Source organism: Oncorhynchus mykiss, chromosome 13, assembly GCF_013265735.2.
Source record: "Oncorhynchus mykiss isolate Arlee chromosome 13, USDA_OmykA_1.1, whole genome shotgun sequence".
Classification (NCBI taxonomy): domain Eukaryota; kingdom Metazoa; phylum Chordata; class Actinopteri; order Salmoniformes; family Salmonidae; genus Oncorhynchus; species Oncorhynchus mykiss.
Genome location: NC_048577.1, coordinates 29,841,714 through 29,858,763, shown reverse-complemented (window position 1 = coordinate 29,858,763; position 17,050 = coordinate 29,841,714). Strand labels below are relative to the sequence as shown.

General features: G+C 40.7%; 1 protein-coding gene across 3 annotated transcripts in view; it reads right to left on the bottom strand.

The window, feature by feature from the left end:
* ncx (cardiac sodium-calcium exchanger) overlaps positions 1-16,759 on the bottom strand; it is a 52,151-nt gene extending 35,392 nt beyond the window's left edge. For 2 of the 3 annotated variants that reach the window (XM_021556141.2, XM_036939698.1), the window contains exon 1: positions 16,614-16,759. The gene's annotated coding sequence lies outside the window, so the exon portion shown is untranslated. 3 annotated transcript variants of the gene reach the window in all.
* Positions 16,760-17,050: the final 291 nt, after the last annotated feature.

The window sequence follows — 17,050 nt, the reverse complement described above, 5'->3', positions numbered from 1 at the left end:
AACTACAATATTTGAAAAATATGTTGCAATGAAATACACTTTGCAACTTCGATTTAATGCAATAAAAATGTCACCTACTTTGCTTGAGAACAAAAATGTGTGCATTTAGCCTACGAGATAGTTGGGGCCAGTTCCAGGCATAACCCACTGCGCACAAACGTCAATTCATTACATTACACTACATTTTAGTCATTTAGCAGACGCTCTTATCCAGAGTGACTTACAGGAGAAATTTGGGTTAAGTGCCTTGCTCAAGGAGACATCAACAGATTTTTCACCTAGTCAGCTCGGGGATTCAAACCAATTCAACGTCTAGTTTTGATTTACTTATTTTTTAGTGTTACTCAGTTGGGGTCTCAATTTACTATTGAGAGTAAGAATAGTAGAATACACCAGGTGCAATTTCGAAATTTGGTGGTGCATCAGCAGTTTTTCTCTTATGTCAGTCACTGACAGTCACTCAATTAGCCATGTCAGCAAAATATTTTTAGATTGACAGTCTAGCTAGCCATTTAAACTTTTAGTAATCATGCGGAATCCTGACCGGGCACACAGCGCACATGTCCAGGGGACCTGACCTCCATATTGATTTTGTCAGTCATTCTCCCTCAGATATCATATTAACATTGCAAATTCATTACAAAATGTGTAGAATTGCAGAGAACTGCTTTAAAAGTGCAACATTTTCAATACACCCCCATGACAAAATGTGAATTGCAGGAAATTAACTTTAAAAAACAAATTCTCTCAACCATCAAGAGAGGAGTCACTAAAGTGTTTGCCCAAAGCGGCCCCCCCAAACCAAATCTTGCTTAGGGCCCCCAGAAGGCTAGAGCTGGCGATAGAAAGATGTCTTTCATAGTCTTATCTTTCTTTACATAGGCTATTTTTTGAAAGGCTAGACCACATTTGTCCTAATTACATGATTCTCATTTGCAACATGAAATCACAAAGATACAGTATCAGCAATCTAGTCTGCAATTTACATCCATGCACATGTTCTTTACAGGTAGGATTTAAAGTCAATTAGCCGATAAAGTAGCCTACAAAAATGCGTAACATTTCAAGTGACAGTAGTTGCCCAAACTGCTAGCCTACCGTTTTAATCCACGTAATGGGGAACGGAATTTATAAACTACTGAGAAATTATTTGAGGCTGAAAAAGGAAACAGAAATCCTTGAGAAATCCTCAATTTCCAACCCTTGATAAAACAATGACGTAAGTTGTGACATCGTCAATAAATCTTGAGTTGAGTTGTTGTATAGGTAAACCGTTTGTACCAAAAAAATACAAATGCTCTGCCACAGTATAGATAGCCGATTAGAGACGATCATGGGCTCTCAGCGCACGCTTCCTCGGGACTGCTCTCTTTCACTCACTCTCTTGCTCTTTCACTCACTCTCTTGCTCTGTCCCACCCTCTCTCATTTCTCATCCTGGTTTTAATGTCCATGCTCTAATCTCTCAAGTGATGCAATGATGTTTTTTTTTGACGCTGATGCAAAGCAACGAAGGAATTCATTTCCATATATTATTTGATTTGCTTTCTTGAGAAAAAATAATACATTTATTCTAACAGCTTATTTTAGGAATAGTTTCATTCTATCTAACCAAAACTTGAACATGAATCATGTTTGAACAAATCAGTATCGTTTCTTCATGTCATGTATTTTAGAAGCATTTACTTGTGGAAACTAAATTATTGGGACAATATTAATATACAGGGGGGTTCGAGGTTAATGCAACCTACGCCTAATGCAAACCTAGATATGCTCCATTTTGTTTAGCCATAATGCTATATACATATTTTTTTTAATCCTTTATACAAAAAATATTTAAATCAAACTTCAATATTGTTATGATTGACAGGATTTAGGCCTAATGTTTTTTACCCATTTACCCATTTGGACATGACAGGAGTCTGATCTCAAGCTATGTATTTCATTGAGTGTTTACAGAGAAGCTCAGATGCAACCTGGACTCAGAGGTAGACGTAACATAGTAAACGAAAATACAATGTGATATGTTACATTTGGTATGGTATGTATTAATTTGTGGATGTCCATCATCTATTTTGTATGATAAGGAACAAATTGCAATTCATACCGTATGTTAAGAATTTGCAATAGGTACGATACGTTACAATTTCCAATTTGTTGTGGCTAACGTTAGCTAGGTGACTAACACTAACATTAGCTATTCTAGGGGTTAAGGTTAACGTTAAGGTTACGGTTAGGAGTTAGTAGGGATGTAATGATTAACCAATAAGCATAAAATATTTAAGATATGAGTGCATTGGTTTGCATGACCCCAAACCGATCTAAATGTAGCATGCATTGATCAGAAAATCAATTCAAACAGTACAAATCACTGGTGAACTTTGTTGTTCCTCAAATTACTTTCTTTCAACCTCCCAAAAATATGCGTCCTTTCCTTCAGTGTCGAACTAAGCATGTAATTATGTTGACAGTCATTGATCTATAGAGCTCCATTTTTATGGAACGGTCTGCCTACCCATGTCAGAGACGCAAACTCGGTCTCAACCTTTAAGTCTTTACTGAAGACTCATCTCTTCAGTGGGTCATATGATTGAGTGTAGTCTGGCCCAGGAGTGGGAAGGTGAACGGAAAGGCTCTGGAGCAACGAACCGCCCTTGCTGTCTCTGCCTGGCCGGTTCCCCTCTTTCCACTGGGAATCTCTGCCCATAACCCTATTACAGGGGCTGAGTCACTGGCTTACTGGGCCTCTCTCATGCCGTCCCTGGAGGGGGTGCGTCACCTGAGTGGGTTGATTCACTGATGTGGTCATCCTGTCTGGGTTGCCCCCCTTGGGTTGTGCCGTGGCAGGTCTTTGTGGGCTATACTCAGCCTTGTCTCAGGATGGTAAGTTGGTGGTTGAAGATATCCCTCTAGTGGTGTGGGGGCTGTGCTTTGGCAAAGTGGGTGGGGTTATATCCTTCCTGTTTGGCCCTGTCCGGGGGTGTCCTCGGATGGGGCCACAGTGTCTCCTGACCCCTCCTGTCTCAGCCTCCAGTATTTATGCTGCAGTAGTTTGTGTCGGGGGGGCTAGGGTCAGTTTGTTATATCTGGAGTACCTCCTGTCCTATCCGGTGTCCTGTGTGAATCTAAGTGTGCGTTCTCTAATTCTCTCCTTCTCTCTTTCTTTCTCTCTCTCTCGGAGGACCTGAGCCCTAGGACCATGCCCCAGGACTACCTGACATGATGACTCCTTGCTGTCCCCAGTCCACCTGGCCGTGCTGCTGCTCCAGTTTCAACTGACCTGAGCCCTAGGACCATGCCCCAGGACTACCTGACATGATGACTCCTTGCTGTCCCCAGTCCACCTGACCGTGCTGCTGCTCCAGTTTCAACTGTTCTTTCTTACTATTATTCGACCATGCTGGTCATTTATGAACATTTGAACATCTTGGCCATGTTCTGTTATAATCTCCACCCGGCACAGCCAGAAGAGGACTGGCCACCCCACATAGCCTGGTTCCTCTCTAGGTTTCTTCCTAGGTTTTGGCCTTTCTAGGGAGTTTTTCCTAGCCACCATGCTTCTACACCTGCATTGCTTGATGTTTGGGGTTTTAGGCTGGGTTTCTGTACAGCACTTTGAGATATCAGCTGATGTACGAAGGGCTATATAAATAAATTTGATTTGATTTGATCTACAAGTCCTTTTGCATGCTGAACAACCCCAGGCAATATCAGTAACCTACTATATTCAAACTGAGTGCTGTGCGCAGCTTCATGTGCTGACCAACTAGAGGTAGGCCTATTTCTGATCTGGCACATATGCGTGTAAACTTCAGCATTCAAATGTTTGTAAAATGGCTTGCCCATTATTAGGCTTTATTAGTTGAGTGACAACCAATATAATTTGGTAGGTTATTTTTATCAAATGCACTGTGGAAATGGGGTTTTACCAGCCTAAGCTACAACTCTCATCTCGCTATAGGTAGGCTATATGCTGATCGGGGCTTACATTAGATTTTATTTCCATTGTCCGTTGTTCACCATCAGCAACAGTTTTGGTCATTTTGCTTGAAACAATCAGTATATGTGATTATTTTTTAGATATACAGGGGAAATTTGCTAATTTCATAACAAAGACAGCAATCACTTTTGCTGCAATCACTGCATGGTCGAAGCAGGAGGAGAAGAGATGCTCCTAGTCCTTCAAAACTTCCAAACGGTCTAAATCATTAAATTATGAGATGGGGGGGTGAAATCTAAAGTTCTGCTATGTATTCATTAAGTATTTAATTGCTAATTGTTTTAGAAAAATATTGATACAATACTAGCTCTTAAGACTTTGAATCTGCAAAAATGAGAAATTAATTAGTGGGTGACGGTGATTTCAGATCAAAAGCTAGCATTGCCCCCCTCCCCATTACTGATAATGGAGTAGTAGATGCCTAGTTTCCCTTATGGCTCAGCTTAAGTGCCTATACACACACACACACACACACACACACACACACACACACACACACACCACACACCACACACCACACACCACACACCACACACCACACACCACACACCACACACCACACACACTTCAGCTCAGAGGCCCAGCATATGAACAGCAGATTTGAATTAAGAGTGGAAAATGAATGTGTTTATGCAACAAATATTAGTGCATCGGTTCGTATCACATCGAACCGAATCGCATTGATTAGTTCCTCTAATCAAACGAAATCTCACTGAATAGTTTCAAACAAAAATTTAGCGTTTCTGTATCAAATCGGAGCCCATGTATCGAATCGTCTTGAAAGGGAAAGATTCACACCCTAGGAGTTAAGTTAAAGGGGTTTGGGGAAGGGTTAGCTAACATTCTAAGTAGTTGCAATGTAGCTAAAAATTGGTATGTATAAACTAGGCAAAAAAATAAACGTCTTCTCACTGTCAACTGTTTATTTTCAGCAAACTTAACGTATAAGTATTTGTATGAACATAACAACATTCAACAACTGAGACATAATCTGAACAAGTTCCACAGACATGTGACTGACAGAAATTGAATAATGTGTCCCTGAACAAAGGGGGGTCAAAATCAAAGTAACAGTCAGTATCTGGTGTGGCCACCAGCTGCATTATGTACTGCAGTGCATCTCCTCCTCATGGACTGCACCAGATTGTTCAGTTCTTTCTGTGAGATGTTACCCAACTCTTCCACCAAGGCACCTGCAAGTTCCCGGACATTTCTGGGGAGAATGGCACTAGCCCTCACCCTCCGATCCAACAGGTCCCAGACGTGCTCAATGGGATTGAGATTCAGGCTCTTCGCTGGCAATGGCAGAACACTGACATTACTGTCTTGCAGGAAATAACGCACAGAACGAGCAGTATGGCTGGTGGCATTGTCATGCTGGAGGGTCATGTCAGGATGCGCCTGCAGGAAGGGTACCACATAAGGGAGGAGGATGTCTTTCCTGTAACGCACAGTGTTGAGATTGCCTGCAATGAGAACAAGCTCAGTCTGATGATGCATTGACACAACGCCCCAGATCATGACCGACCGCAACTCGTCTTTGAAGAGCACTTTTTGTCAGTCTTGTCTGGTCCAGCGACGGTGGTTTTGTGTCCATAGGCAATGTTGTAGCCGGTGATGTCTGGTGAGGACTTGCCTTACAACAAGCCTACAAGCCCCAGTCCAGACTCTTTCAGCCTATTACGGACAGTCTGAGCACTGATGGAGGGGTTGTGTATTCCTGATGTAACTCCGGAAGTTGTTTTTGCCATCCATGTACCTGTCCTGCAGGTGTGATGTTTGGATGTACCGATCCTGTGCAGGTGTTTTTACACGTAGTCTGCCACTGCGAGGACAATCAGCTGTCCGTCATGTCTCCCTGTTGTGCTGTCTTAGGCATCTCACACTACGGACATAGCAAATTATTGCCCTGGCCACATCTGCAGTCCTCATGCCTCTTTGCAGCATTCCTAAGGCATGTTCACGCAGATGAGCAGGGACCCTGGGCATCTTTCTTTTGGTGTTTTTCAGAGTCAGTAGAAAGGCCTCTTCTGTGTCCTAAGTTTTCAAAAGTGTGACCTTAATTGCCTACTGTCTGTAAGCTGTTTGTGTCTTAACGACCATTTCACTGGTGCATGCATGTTCATTAGTTGTTTATGGTTCATTGAACAAGCATGGGAAATAGTGTTTAAACCCTTTCCAATGAAGATCTGTGAAGTTATTTCGATTTTTACGAATTATCTTTGAAAGACAGGGTCCTGAAAAAGGGACATTTCTTTTTTTTTGCTGAGTTTAGTTACAAAGTTCATAATTAGCAAAAATGCTAAAGTTGTCCATGATGGAATTCGAACATGCAACGTTTGGGTTGCTAGACATTTGCATTATTCCTCTTATCAAACTGAATCACACCAAATAATTTCAAATTAAAATGTATAATTCCTGTACAGTATCGAGGCCCATGTATCTAGATATTTATCAAATTGTCTAGAAAGGGAAAGATGCATATCTCAAAGAGTTAGCTTAAGGGTTAGGGGAAGGGTTAGCTAACATGCTGAGTAGTTACAAAGTAGCTAAAAAGTAGCAAGTAGTTGCAAAGTTGCTAACTTTTGTGTTGCTAGATGTTCGCGGTATACACCTACCTATCCACCCTGACCAACCCCCCTCTTTTCAGTTTTGCCTTAATTAACCTTCTGTGTTATGTAACCCTACCATACATAATATATGACACTAATTTGAGTGTCCCGGATTTTTGTTTACTATGTTATGTCTAGTCTATGAGACCAGCATGTCAGATAAGCTGAGGTCAGTTATAACTCACTAAAGAAAAGAGTTTGCTGCTCCTGCATGTAACCTTGAGTCACTGCATTGTCAGGTCAAGTTACCCAACGCTGAGCTCTCTGACATCTTTTGTCTCCCCTTGTTTACTCCCTCTATCTCCAGGCCTCCGGTAGAAGGCTAGCTTAGCAGCCAACAGATATGAATAATATGTCAGAGGATGCTGCAATAGTCACTCTATGAATTAGCCTATGCTGCTCCAAATGCAGTACACACCACAGTGACTAGCCTATGCAGAGTCACCAGAAAACGCTAACATTCGGTTTTCAGGGATACAGTATTTTCAACCTAACTTCCGTTTCCCCTGGAAAACAGAAGTGGGAACTGCAATCTCAGGCATCTTTCTATGCCTACTACATTAGGTTACACAGTGACTACTTTTCATTATTTTAAGCTTTAACTTTGAAATCAATCAATCAATCAATTCACCTTGAGGGAGAGGCGAGAGCGGTTCCATCAAAGTTTCATCGAATGCGCGGTGCGTGATTTTGTTTCCTATTGAAACAATGTAGATGCATGTCCCTTGGCAGAGACACAGCATGCAGATGAACCTGACTCCATTCTGAGTCAGTGGAGTTTTAATTATACTGGGAAGCTTTCTCCCCAAATAACTTCATCCGAGGGAGAGTTGGGGTGAACTCACAGTTGAGTCAGTCATGTTTTTGCTCTTGGCTCACACAGACTGGACACACTTTACTTGAATGTCAGTCAGTCAGTTAGTCATTCGTGTTTTTAATATCAGTTATCTTGGCTTACAGGGTTATTTTGACTTACATGCACTTGGCCAGACTTTGCTTGTACTCCCCCAGTCCTTAGCATCGTGGCACAACACATAGTAAGTGAAAGATGATGTTAAAATATTTTTTATTGAACACACAAGAATGGTGTATAGGTATTTTCTAGAAAAGACAAGTATACAATTCTTATCTAAACATAAAAGAGCAGACAGAAACAAAAATACCCAGAGTTCTAAGTACAAAGTAAATAATACAAAATAAGACATACAGAAGAAGGACAGGTAAACAGAAAGAGGGCAGATCCATCAAATCTGTCGTTCTGCCCCTGAACAAGGCAGTTAACCCACTGTTCCCCGGTAGGCCATCATTGTAAATAGAATTTGCTCTTAACTGACTTGCCTAGTTAAATAAAGATGAAATAAATACAATAAAAAACAACACTCCCAGGATGATCAGAAGCGGATCTGGGTCAATTGAAGTCTCCAAAACTTCAGAGAAGATCCCAAAAATTCCACACCAATAGCCATGCAAGTTAGAGCATAGGGCAAAGCAGTGGAGTAGTGTACCCTGCGCAGCATGACATTCATCACACATAGGGGATGTATCAGAAAATATCCTATGCAGCTTAATTTTGGAATAGTGTAATCTGTGTAATACCTTGAATTGTATGAGACGATATCTGAGTTAATGGAGCAGGTGTGGATATACTCCAAGCTATCTTCCCAGTCTGCCACAGAAATGTCAGTCCCTAGCTCTTCCTCCCATTTTGCCTTAATGACATTGTAGAGGTGTGCTAACAGATTGAAAAGCGTCACATATGACGGACGTGCGTCATCCAGCAGAAACGTAACAGCGCAGAGGTTAGCGGCCCAATAGTACAATATAACATTTGGGAGAGACAATCCTTCTTCCATCTTGGATTTACAGAGGTGTTTTTCACCTATCTTCTGTGTTTTATAATCCTGGATGGATAATTGAGTCCAGTTGTTTATGAAAGGACTTAGCGATGAATACTGGGATGTTCTGGAATAGGTAAAGCAGTTGTAGGAGGAAGACCATTTTAATGGCATTAATTCTCCCGAGCAAAGAAATTGGGAGAGTTCTCCAAAATGGTATGTTTGCCTTGAGTTTTTCAGAGGGGACATTTTCTTTAAATAGTGAGGAGTATTGTTTGGTAACTACAATTCCTAGATAGGTAAATTTTTCTGAAGTTCTAACCAAGAGGTGTTTTGCAACCGTATGGGCATTAATTCACTCTTGTTCAAATTTATTCTGTATCCCGAGAAGGTACCAAACAAATTAATCAAATCAAGAATAGCTGGAATACTAGATTGTGGTTCTGTTTCATAGAGGAGAATGTAATCTGCGTATAGAGAAATCATATTTAGAGTATCTTTATTATAGCCGTGTATTGCTGAATGAGATCTGATTGGCGATAGCGCGCAACCTTTCCTTGTCCCTCTATAAAGGTTAAATCGGGGCGACAATGATTGGTTAGTGAGTATTCTCGCACAGGGGTTGCTATATAAAAGCTGGATCCATTTTATGAACTCTTCTCCAATATTACATTTCTGTAGGGCCTTGAATAGATAGGACTACTCAAACTTTTCGGCGTCAAGCGATATAACGGCAAGGTTCAAGTTGGGTAAACTCTGAGAATACATAATGTTGAAGAGGCGCCTGAGATTGAAGAATGAGTTTCTGCTCGTGATAAAGCTGGTCTGGTCTGAATGGACCAATTTGCCCACTAAAGTGCTAAGCCTGTTAGCCAGAGTTTTTGCTAAAATCCTTTGGTCTGTATTAAGGAGAGATGTTGGTCTGTATGACCCTACCTCTTCTGGATCTTTACCCTTTTTATGTATAACTGTAATAAACACCTGATCCAAAGTAGGTGGGAGAGCTCCATCCTCATTGGCCCGAACAAACATTTTGTGCAGGTAGGGAGAGAGCATGGTGCTGAATTTCCTGAATTCACCAGGAAATCCATCTGGGCCCAGGGTATTGCCACTCTTTAGAGATGTAATTGTTTCTTGAATTTCTTCAAGAGATATTTCCTTATTCAGGAAGTTGCAATCTTTGTGGTTCAGGGCAGGGAGATTAGTCTTCTAAAAAGTTTTTGCATAATTAAGGGTTATGATCTCCTTTAGATGTATATAGAGTCTCGTAAATCTGACAGAATCTGTCATTGATGTCCTTGGGGAAGAGAGTAATTCCCCAGTTGCAGATTTAACAGTGTGAATCATTCAGTCACTCTCAGTTTTTTGAAGTTGTCTATTTCAGAAGTGTGTAAAGACCTGAAAGAAATGTATTTAAAAAAATCCCCTGTCCCTGATGAACTAGACCCCTGCTTCCTACACCTAGCTGCAGACATCTTTGCTCCCCCTTAACATGTATTTTTAACCTCACGCTTGTTATTGAAATCTGCTTTTGTACTGCCTCTCCTGAAAGGTGGAGAACCTTTGCTACTTGACAACTATCGACCCATATCAAAATTGTTTGTACTGTCAAAGGTACTGGAGTCCTTAGTTAGTAGGCGGCTAAAGGTCTACTTCCAAGAAAACAACATCTTAAATGGAATGCAATCAGGTTTTAGGTCTGGCCACAGCACTGTTTCAGCAACATTGAAGGTTTTAATGACATCCATTGTGCTCTTGATAAGAAGTTACATTGTGTGTCTGTTTTTATTGATTTGTCAAAGGCTTTTGACACCGTGGACCACGCTGTGTTAGTGCAAAGGTTAAAATGTTGTGGAATTACTGGTCATGCTCTAGATTGGTTTACAAATTACTTATCAAATCGTACACAATTTTTAATGGCGGATGGTTGTAAATCTGAGTCCATAGAGGTGTGCTCAGGTGTTCCTCAAGGTTCTATTTTGGGCCCACTGCTGTTCATTTTGTATATCAACAACATTGGGGATCTTATTAAAACAGCGGATGTTCATTTTTATGCAGATAATACTGTATTTTATTCAAGTGGTAGTAGTTTATCTTTAGCTTTTGAAAATGCCCAAAGAGCTTTTAACATCATACAATAGAATCTCTATGATTTTAAAGCTGATTCTAAATTCGGGTAAAACAAAATGTATGGTATTTTCAATAGCATGATACAAATCATGTCATTGCTACATTGGCTGGACATACTATAGAGCAAGTTAACGTGTACAAATATTTGGGTGTGTGTGTTGATGATAAGCTGAGCTTCACTGTGTATGTAGAGAACTTGATAAGGAAGCTCAAGCTGAAAATATAATTTTATTACCGGCATAAGGCTTGTTTTTCTTTTGAGGCCAGGAAGGAGCTGGTACGATGTACATTACTGTCGGTTTTAGATTTTAGTGATGTTATATATATGCTGGCCTCAGCCACTACCCTGAGAGCACTTGATTCAGTGTATCATGCAGCCCTCAGGTTCATTACAAATCAGACACGTCTAACACATCATTGTGATCTCTACAGCGCTGTTGGCTGGTCGTCATTGACCTTGTGTAGGCTTAAACACTGGTATACACTGATTTATAAGGCCATATTGGGTAAAATGCCATTTTATCTCACTTCTTTTTTAGTCAGGTCAGTAAATAAACATACATTACAGTTCCATTCTGATTTGCTTCTAACAGTACCAAAAATTAGAAATTAGAATAGGACATGGTAGAAATAGTTTTAGTTACTTCGCTCCGTGGTCCTGGAATTCTGTCATGAACATTTGAAAATGTGATGATCTAGTTTCGTTGGTGGAGTATAAACACTTGATCAATGTCTATATCATAGAAGAGTGTAATTGTTTTTAGGCCAGCTGTTTTTAGTCAAGATGTTTGTGTTTTTAATGTACAATGTTTTTGTTGAACTGTATGTGTGTTTATAGTTTTGTTTAATGTTGTGTTAGTGTATGTAAGTTGTTTTGTCTGAAACGTTGTTCCCCCTGCTGCTATTGGACCAGGTCTCTCAATGAGAAAAAACCCATGTAAATAAAGGTAAAATAATAAAATAAAAAAGTAATTTGTGTGGTTTGTCACCAAACTCAAAATATATTTGCTTGGCAGAGAGAAAAGATTTAGCAATTTTAGCTGAGAGAATCTGATTATATTCACATTTTGAAACTGTAATTTGTTTAATGTTTCTCCATAGATGGTGTGAGGAGCTGAGGATTCAACCTCCAGACCAACTAGTTGGATTCGATGTCACCCAATCTCAGGGAGAAGGTGAGTGGACTGTGGTCAGAGATTATAATATCATGATACCTCACATTACAGGTGTAAGGGAGTAATTTCGCATCAACCAAAAAGTAGTCAATTTGAGTGTAAACATTGTGAACATGAGAGTAAAAGGAGTGTTCCCTACCCGTAGGGTTAGCGATCCTCCATATATCAAAAAGTTAGATTTTTTTATGTAGGTATTCAAGAATTCAATTTGAATAGGAGGTAGGGGTATTTCGGGTAGAGGATCTATCCAAATATTGGTCTAGCACACAATTAAGGTCCCCCTCTCCAATGACCAGGTTAGTATGGGAGATATCTGGAATCAGGGCAAAGACTCTTGAAAAAAATGTGGGCTCATACATGTTTGGCCCATAGATATTCAGTAGAGTTACAGAAATAGAATGGATCGCTCCTATTACGATCACATAACAACCCTCTTTAGAAGGCCAGCATCCCGAGAATTGCCTCTTCACTGTTGACGTTCAGACTGGTGTTTTGCGGGTACTATTTAATGGAGCTGCCAGTTGAGGACTTGTGAGGCATCTGTTTCTCATACTAGACACTCTAATGTACTTGTCATCTTGCCTAGTTGTATACCGGGGCCTCCCACTCCTCTTTCTATTCTGGTTAGAACCAGTTTGTGCTGTTCTGTGAAGGGCGTAGTACACAAAGTTGTACGAGATCTATAGTTTCATGTCAATTTCTCGCATGGAATAGACTTCATTTCTCAGAACAAGAATAGACTGACGAGTTTCAGAAGAAAGTCCTTTGTCTCTGGCAATTTTGAGCCTGTAATTAAAAACACAAATGCTGATGCTCTAGATACTCAACTAGTCTAAAGAAGGGCATGTTTATTGCTTCTTTAATCAGGAACAACCGTTTTGCAAAAGGGTTTTCTAATGATCAATTAGCCTTTTAAAATGATAATCATGGATTACCTAACACAACCTGCCATTGGAACACAGGAGTGATGGTTGCTGATAGTGGGCCTCTGTACGCCTATGTAGATAGTCCATTAAATATCAGCCATTTACAGCTACAATAGTAATTTATAACATTAACAATGTCTACACTGTATTTCTGATCAATTTGATGTTATGTTAATGGAACAAAAATGTTTTTCTTTCAAGAACAAGGACATTTCTAAGTGACCCCAAACTTTTGAACGGTAGTGTACACATACACAATAATAATAATAAAATGCAAAGATAAAAAAATGAAGTACAAATAATAATTATATGTACACACAGCTACACACATATACACAAACACCACAGGAGGCTGGTGGGAACCTAATGGGGAGAACGGGCCCGCGACAATGACCGAAGCAGAACGACACAAAACACCAACATGATATCCAGGTGTCTGATGCCACCCCATCTGACCCTGCCCAGCCATCACCACCAGTCCCCTGCAAACAATAGATAAAAGGTATGATAATAATAATAGTAACCTAGAAATAAAACAAAAATGTGGGAATATAAGGATATCCATCCGAAAGTGTCAATGATCAAACCTGGCAAGCCACTCAAACGGGCATCGCACTAAACCCCAACGACAGGTCAGTCGTCCAGCCAGAATGAAAGTGTAATGAGAGCTCTGACCGCCCTCTATTTGCCGGCTCAGCGTCTTACATGTCCGGGAGCAACAATACAACTTCAGTCGGCAGCCCTTGTTGAGACCGTTTAATAAGATTTCACCTGCTATGGCTCAGTATGGATTAGAGTCCAAGAGCAGACCCTAACACACAATGACAAGGCACTCTAACCCGTACCGGGGATTGGTGTATATTCCCGGATACATTTCTCTACGTCCAAAACTCAAGGAGAGACAAATCTTCTCACCAGAAAGGAGGGGCAATTCTGAGTCTGGCAGGGAAGAGCAAGGCTGGGGAGTTTGGTCATGACATCCCTCTAGTCGGCGCGATGCTTTGCCACATCGGGCGCGTAATCATCATAGACACGGAAGGGATGTCTTTCATGTAACAGGTTACTCTTCATTCAGCCTCACGCAGGTTAGGAAGGTTATAACGTCTGGACCGGCCCTCTAGGTCGATCACTTTCACAGAAAGCATCTGCACACTATCCAGCAAGGACGTGCATAGCTTCTCTAACTCGTCGATCCTACCAGCGTTGAGTTCAGAAGCTTTCTCAAGGTCCACAATACTCTGGCCCTGCGAAGCGACCGTTCAAATGGTGCTCTCGATTTTGGTGTCCAGTTCAGCAATAGTAGCCTTAAGATCCTCAGCCATAGCAACACGTAGTTCTCCCAGAGCCCGGGTAAGTTCTGAAAGTGTCACATTATTACCTGTGCCTTCTGCCATGTCTGTCTCGTTGTTTGGTGGGCCTCTGATGAGGATTTATTGTCCTTTAGTTGCCTATTACTCGGCATGTTCACATAAGAAGTTACAATATTGTATTAGAGAGAGACTAATGTTGTAAAAAGTGCTGTAAAGTAGGTTAAGTTAGATTGTTTCACAAAAAAGTTGGGAGAGCCTCTCTCAAACACGGCCGTTCACTCCAACATGCTAGCTCTGCCCCAACCATAAGTGAAAGATGTGATAAGCAGTCACGATATCTAAAGTAGGTATTGATATCATAGGAATGCAAGCTTTCAAGGCTAGCTTGCTGCATAACTGAATGAAAGTTATGTTCAGAGGGTACAGTGTACACATTTGTAATTCCAAGTATGGATTGGGATCAGAAATCAGTCCCATAGCATTTCTCAACACCATCCCATTTTTGTGTGTGCACTTATTGATTGATGGGATGATCCACTAAACTACTTTGGGGCTGGTGTCTGTAAAATGTTACTGCAGACAATTAGCCAAATGATGATAAATCTGCTCAAAAATCATAATCACAGGCCATGGGCTGCAACACTTTTATTTATCCTTTTTTTAAAACAAAATTACAATGCAATATTGTTGATCCTCTGTATTTTCAAATATTGTGGTGGCAGCATTATGTTATGCGTATGCTTGGCACGAGCAGGGACTGGGGAGTTTAGAGGAAAACCCGCCATGGTCTTCTGAAAACCTAACCCTTCGACAGAGTTTTATTTTCAGCGGCACAATTTCAGCTACACTTTTAATGCCAAAAAACACACCAGAATGTCTTTCCAAGAGGTGTTCCTGAATGGTCCAGTCTCGGTCCTGATTTAAATCTGCTTGAAAATCAGAGATAAGATTTGAGTACTGTTGTCTATCAATGATTCCCACCCAATTTATTGAGCTTGAGCAATTTGAACAAAATCAATTGATATACAGTGCATTCGGAAGGTATTCAGACCCGTTGACTTTTTCCACATTTTGAAATGTATTAAATCAGTTTTTTCCCCTCATCTACACACAATTTCTTTGACCTTATGGCTTGGTTTTTGCTCTGACAACTGTGGGACCTTATATAGACAGGTGTGTGCCTTTCCAAATAATGTACAATCAATTGAATTTACCATGGGTGGACACCAATGAAGTTGTAGAAACATCTCAAGGATGGTCAATGGAAACAGGATGCACCCGAGCTCAATTTCAAAGTCTCAGGGCAAAGGGTCTGAATACTTAAGTAAATCATCTAAGAAACAGTTTTTCGCTTTGTCATTATGGGGTATTGTGTGTAGATTGCTGAAGATTTTTTTGTATTTAATCCATTTTAGACAGGACTAATGTAACAAAATGCGGAAAAAGTAAAGGCGTCTGAATACTTTCCGAATGCCCAGTATGTTGCCCTAAGAGCTGTCCAAGGTTGGTCGAACCTTGTTCAAAATGATTCACAGCTGTAATGGCTGCCAAAGGTTCGTCCACCAAAAAGGGATGTGAAGACATACGCAGTCAACGCATCTTAATAATAAATACAAAAATCTAGAACATTTTCAAACATTTGTCTTTCATTTTGAACCTTGTGAGTAGGTTGTGCAGATCGATAGGAACAACATCTAATTGAAACCTTATATTTAAATTTAAGGCAGCAAAAATGTGAAGACTGTGCAAGGGGTGTGTACACTTTCAGCAACTGTATATTCATGTTCTCCTAGTCTATTTCATATCCAGAGTATAGGCGGCACAGTGACATATTCAGCCATTCTCATGCAGTACATTACGATAGATAATTGAAAACTGGGAGGACAATAGTGTAGCATCAGGGTATGTCTGTTAACTGCATGCCATTTTAATTATGTTAACTGGGGGACATTAACTAACATTTTGGTTCGAAAATGCTAATATTAACTGTTGGTGGCATTCAAAAGTTCAACCAAACCAAAGTGTCCATAATCTGCTTTCTGGGTAATGGAGCAAATATATACATTTGTAATTTGGGAGAACTCTCTCTTTAAATGTCTTGCATTTATTTTTTATTTATGTTTGTGTAATTATTCCTTTTCTAACTTTACCACTCCTATCCAGTGCATGAGCTGCATCAGTTAATTAGCTCTGAATCAAGATTTATCTGACCCCCTTTGCCTGAAAGTCCAATATCTCACTGAATGTAGAGGACTTTTGTTCAGGTGCTTATGTCATCAATTGGATTCAAAGGCTGAAAATCAATAACAACCTCTATTATGGTATGGTTTGCTAATGTAATATTTGAATCTCCCATGATCCATGTTATAAACGGAATTAAGAAAATCATGCAAAAACGTAGAGTTGAGGACACATGATGATTCCCCATCTGCTAGTCTACTGCACCATCATTCTTTCCAAGGTGAAGGACTTTCATGGAAGTCCAACTACCCACCTCACACACAGTCAAAAAACCAAATCCAAACATCTCACCATGATTAAGAAAAACTCCATTGGTGACAAACACATTTCAAATTCGTCAAAGATGAACATGCTGACCAGCCAAACAAGAACCTCTCTTACTCACCTCTGTAAGTCCCAATGGAGCTGTGAAAAAGACGCACTGCCTAGCGGGAAGAACAGCGTGCAATAACCACTCTGAATTGAACAGAAACAGACATTGTTCTGCGGATGCCCGGTCCCAAGGAGTCTCTCTAAACATGGGCTGCATAGCTGGGCTGGCTGCTGCTTATCGTCCTCCTCAGCCCGATCCATGGCCATACAAGGACTCTGCTGATGGAGCTTGTCACTCTGGGCTTCTGGAGTAGGCCGGCTATCTGGCAGCTCCTTGTCGCCACCGACACATGGGAGATAAAGGGTTTGGAGTGTTTGGATGGTGGGTACCTTTTAGGCAACGTTGAAATCCCCCCCACACACCAATGGAGGAATGTGGTGGATAAGTGGTTCCCTCCAGGGTGATTTTCAACTGTTTCCAGGCCCTTTGACCGTGGAGGTGGTATATGG